The following is a 6000-nucleotide window of genomic DNA, read 5'->3' on the forward strand; positions in this document are numbered from 1 at the left end:
TCACTGGGCATTAGGACAAAGCATTGTATTTCCAATGGCCTCAATTTCTTCCTCTCAAAATGATAACTAAAAACCATATATGATTTATTTCATTTGAAGCAAGAATAAATTAAACTTAATAGATTGTGGGAGAATATTTGGGGGGTGGGGGACACAGAATAAGAGAGAGAAAACAGCAATGTATACCCCAAACATGCTTTCAGGAGGAACCTGGTGGTCTACCAGCCACATTTTGAGAAACATTGTCAACAGTGACTTTTTTTCAGTTTATTCAACCTCTTTATACTTATTTTTATCATTGCTTCTTTAAAAACAAAGTTTTGTCAATAAAGGTGCTCCACACGTGAGAAAATCAAGAAAATGTTCCCAAATCCCTTCTGAAAACTTTAAATAAACATTCCTGATGTTCTCTATGTTGTTACTTCACCCCTGCATTCAACAGAGAAAAGCATCAATAATGCTTCAAGCATTTGCTGGGCAATGGGGTCTTAGAGGTGAAAAGGCAGACTTCCAGGGCCCTATGGTCTAATGGGAAGTCATAAATAAGTAAAAAAGTAGTTAAAACACAATAGGATAAATATAATTCATGTAATTGGAGTCACATTCAACTTCCCTATAGTAACTGCTTAGCAGAGCCAAAGACAAAGTTGAGCCAGGGCTCCATCTGTTTTGAGATGGTAGAAAATCAAGAAGATATTGCTGTCCTTTCCGAGACCATAATTCCTTTTTCTAGTGGAAACCATGAAAATATAAGCCACTCACACCCTGATTTCTCAGTTCAGGAATTTTAATCCAAAAGCCATAAAATGAGGCAATTGCTATGTGGCCAAGTAAAAGCCTAAAAGAATATCTGAGTGTCTTCTGCCCTAGATCTCAGAAGCATGGTGATCCTTTGTGCAGTTAACTTTTCTCATGTAACAGGCCTTTACCATACCTGCTCTTGGATCCTGGTACCTACCAAGATACCTGGGTTCTGTAAGGTAACCCAAGGATAAGTAGAAGAATAAACCCTTTTAATGGAATAACAAGGGGAATTGTTAGCAGAAAGCTAACGTTAGCAATCCAATTACTTAAAATTTCTATCCTAAGATTATCTTCAAAGAGAATGTTTCCCATCCCTCCTCTTCATTTAGGACCCGAAGCCCCCACCTCATTCCTGCTCCCACCCCCAGGAAAGCAAAGAATGTCAGACAACACTCCCCTGAAGCTAGACACGAAATTAGACAGAAAGGTGGGAGGAAAGGAAGAATAAAGAAGCAGAACACTAAGGAGCTGTAAGGCAAGGAAAGAGGCAGAGAGACTATCAGGGAGAGGGGGACAAAAGAGAGTCTTAGTTACCCATATGGTTGGCCACACATGACATGTCCCAAGCACTTAAGACTAAGGATAAGTTGAATTTTCTAATTCCCACCACCCTGAAAATTTGGAAGTAAGTAGAATATATCACTTGGATCTGAAATAGTCCATTTGAAATGTTTCTAGATTCCACGTGTGTGTTTGACTAATGGTGGGCTCTTTGTTATTAACTACAGTACCTCTTTCTTCCAGAATAAGGAACATCAACTCCAGTGATATCTAATAGTCTTTGGCCTGTTCCTTAATCAAAGGGAATTTTGAAATAACATATTATCAAACTATCAAACAGAGCTTCTGGGGACATCTGGAGCAAATCCAGTGTTGGACAAGGGCCATCAGGGCCCTGTTGAGCATCACCATGGATCACTAGGCTGTCATTCTTAAACTGACCTATTAAGTTAGCCCTTGGTCTCTAGGTTGCCACCTTAGGAAATTATATTGTTTTGGTTCCACCTAAATTCTAAATAGTCAAGGACTCCCCTTGTGAAAGTTGTGAAAATGCCTATGCTCATGATCAATTTCCATGGGAACCATGATTAAGGCAGGTCAAGTCTAGGTTCATCTGGCTCCTGACTCCATATTCTTTGAAAATATAAACAGGAAGGCAATATCTTCCCTGGTCCTCACTACTGTGAGTGGCTGGGGTAGAAACCTCCATTCTTCTTCCTTTCTCAACTCAATCCTTCCTTTTCTTTGTATCTGAATAGAGGCAAAGACCCAGAGGTAATTCCATCTTCCTGCATTTAGTATAGAAACCACCTCTATCCTTGCCCTATGTCCTTCTACTTTTGTCTTCTCCAGTTTTTATCCATTCTTCCTCCAGGCATACAATGCTATGCCAGATATGTAATATGCTCAGTCAATAACATTGAAGGAAGACCTTGGTAGTTGATTTCCATGCCTCCCTTAGACAGGAAAGCCCTAGATTCTCCACCTTCACCCAGACAGTAGGTTTTAGTCAAATCTCCACAGTAGGACAAGGGCAAAATATGAGGATATATAAGGTGCTATGAAACAGAGATAAATAATTGAGGTATCAGTTGGGATTATTTGTGTTACAGTTGACAGAAAACCCAAAAACAACTGGCTTAAGCAAAAGAGAAAAAAGGGGTATTTTATGGGGTCACAGAACTGAGGGGTTAATATTGGATCTTGCCTGTTGAGGAGCTTAGTTCAGTCACAAACAATGTCTCTCTGGGCTCTTCCTTCCAGCTTTGCTTCCTCTAGATAAGCTCCAATTTTGACTCCATGGGATGCTTTCTAGCCACTGCAGGTTCATAGCTTCACAACCTCTAGTTCAATAACAAGAAACTCTGCTTCCCCAATAGCTCAAACAGCAGGACCAGAATTGAATTTCATTTGACTTTGATTGGCCCACTTTTGATCACATGATCATGGCTGAAAATGGCTGTGGCCAAGGGGATGGACTACTCAGATTGATTCAGCCTCAGTCCCATGCTCCACTCCCTGAGGCCCAGGGATGACATCAGTCTCACTTGAAGCACATGGACTGAAATGGGAAAGGGGTGCCATCAAAGTAAAACTCTGCCCCCCAAAAGGGTGTGCAGGTGCTGAACAGCAAAGTAAATAAGCATTCATTATGCTTCTCTAACTCTGCAGGGATGCCCAAGAAATGCTTCACAGAGGAGACTGGAAGAGACTTTGGGACAAAATTATGAAGGATAAGTAGGAGTTTGGTAGGCCAGAGAAGTCTGGGATGAGTGTGGACAGGCCATCCAAAGCTAGGAGAACATCATGCACTAATGCAGTGGACAGAGAAAAATGTCATGATTTTTTTCCAGGGAATTCTAGTTAGCTTCATACAAATGTGCCTGTGGCGGCAGGGGGATAACTGAAGCAATTAAGCAGGCTAATCACATTGGGCTTTATATACCATGCACAGGAATTTACATTTTTTTTATCCTTTACAAAGAGATGGGGAGCATTGAGACAGATACCTTAAGCAAGCATTTGCTTTCTTGAGGTGGATGGAAGGTGTGTTGGATGCATGAGACAAGGGCTGTGAAAATGGGGTGGAATCTCAGTCAGAAACATCTCATATACAGTAAGTCCCCTCCATACGAACCTTCAAGTTGCAAACTTTCAAAGATGCGAACGTGCATTCACATGTCCAATCATGTAAGTTAGTTCACATGTCTGGTGTACACTGTCACGTGCGTGCATCCTCTACAATTGGTTGTGCTTTTGTGTACTTTACTGTACAGTACTGTATAGAGTACAATAGTACAGAATCTTTATTTCAAGCCCAGGATGTCTGAAAGCAAGCATAAAAGCAGTGGTGATGTGGCTGGTACTGCTAAGAAGCGCCAAGTGATAACGATGGAAATAAAAGTGAAAATAATTGAGAGAGTGGAGCAAGGCCGTTACCAGTAATAAGATTTGGAGGAAACTTTGCCCGCAGTTTGTTCATGATTTCTGTGGATCTGAAAAGGTGGATGAGGAGTCCAAAGAGGTCTTTAGCAACTTAGTGACACTCAGCGAGAAGATGGAGCTAGATCTGCAAGAGGACGACTTCATTGGGCTCCTTGCTGTGCAACACGAGGACCTTACTAATGAAGACCTGATGGAATTGGAGGCCCAAAGAAAGAACGAAAAGGGACAAGAGGAAGGAAAAGTAACTGAAGAACTGAAGAGATTCACGACACAGGAAATGGCAAGGGGATTTTCTTTATTTGAGGAGGCACTGTTAGTTTTTGAGGTAAAGGACCTAAACACAGAACGGTACACGAAGGTTGCAGCAGCCCTTCAGAATGCACTCCAGTGCTACCGTGTCATCTATGATGAGAAAAAAGGAGCTACTACCCAGACATCACTGGATCGTTTTTTCAAGAGGGCAGATAGAATTGAATCCAGCCAGGAACAAGAATCTGTGCCATAACATCAGGCGTGAGTCAAGTTGCAGCTTGCCCTCCATCTCCTAGTGCTGACGATCCTTCAGGTCTACCATCTCCCACCTCCTCTCCCTCCTCCAGTCCGTAACTCTTCTTGCCTCTTCATTCGATGCCAGCCCCTGGATGCCAGCTGTTGTACTGTACTACTGTACTTTTCAAGGTACTGTATTGTAAGACTAAAAATGTTTTCTTTATTTTTCGTGTTTGTTTTCAATGTAATATTTGTGTGAAAAGTATTATAAACATATTACAGTACAGTACTATATAGCTGATTATGTTAGTTGGGTACCCAGGCTAACTTTGTTGGACTTACGAACAAATTGGACTTACAAACTCGTTTGTATGTTGGTGACTCACTGTAAACTGAACCAAGGTTATTGGTTATGGAGTTTAAGGCGGGGCGGTGGGGGGGGCTAATAAAAAAAAGAAGGAAATCCTGCCGTTTGCAACAACATGGATGGACCTTGATGGTATTATGCTGAGATAAGTCAGACAGAGAAAGACAAATACTATATGATTTCACTTATGTGTGGAATCTAAAAAGCCAAGCTCATAGAAACAGAACCGATTGGTCATTGCCAGAGGTGGGGAGTGCGGGGGGAGTGAAATGGTGAAAGTGGTCAAAAGGTACCAACTTCCAGGTATAAGATAAACAAGTCCTAGGGATGTAATGTGCAGCATGGTGACTATAGTTGACAATACTATACTGGATATTCAAAAGTTGCTGAGAGAGTAGATTTTCAAAGTTCCTCACAAGAAAAAAAAAAGTGCAACTATGTGTGGTGATGGATGTTAACTGAGCTTATTGTGGTGATCATTTCACAATAGATGCATGTATCAAATCACTGTGCTGTACACATGAAACTAATACAGTGTTACATGGCAATTATATCTCCATAAAACTTAGAAGAAAAAAAAAGGTGAGACGACTCAATAAATATCTAAGTGGTGGACATGAAGGGCCTGATGGCCGGCTGGACGTGGGGCATGCAGGAGAAAGAGAGTTCCTGCTCAGTCTTCTGGTTTGGAGGACCGCATAAAATGGAATACAGATTCACTAAGACACTGAATTCATGAAGGCTGGCCATTACGTTACCACTAAGTAACTTCGATCTAACTTTTCAATTCAGTTTTTTCATAAAAATACATATCAGTGATTATAGTTGCCTTTCAATATTTATAGAGTTTTACGTGACTAACCATTTCATTCACAAATATGTCCCGAAGCTCTCCCCAACCCACATCGCACCTGTTCTATGTGGGTTATTTATAATGCAGCTGGTTTAGCAGTTGGGATCAGCATGATGCTCTATCACAACACAAAACAACTGCTCTCCACCATCTCCGCTCCGTTTGATTTCCAGCTCAGTAAGGTGGCACACTAAGGAAAAGTCTTGAATTCTAGTCCATAAATAACATAGCTAAGGTCATTCCTGAAGCAATGAAATTCTCATGGTGACATTTTACCTCTGAAAAGTGACTTTTTAGTGGTGACAGAGTCCATCTGAAACAACCCTGATATCTATTTATGTGTTTTTATGTTTGTGAAAGTATCCCTGCAGGATATCCTCTTTAAGCTTCGCAGCTGTTGATAATGGGTCCCTGCCCAAGTGTGGATTTATTTTACAAACACATTTATCATCTATCAAACATATTGGCTGGCAAAGGTTTTGTATATTCCATGGCTTGTGACATTCTTGCTCCTAACTATTCTGAAACCACTGAAACACTC

Source organism: Mesoplodon densirostris, chromosome 4 (assembly GCF_025265405.1).
Source record: "Mesoplodon densirostris isolate mMesDen1 chromosome 4, mMesDen1 primary haplotype, whole genome shotgun sequence".
Classification (NCBI taxonomy): domain Eukaryota; kingdom Metazoa; phylum Chordata; class Mammalia; order Artiodactyla; family Ziphiidae; genus Mesoplodon; species Mesoplodon densirostris.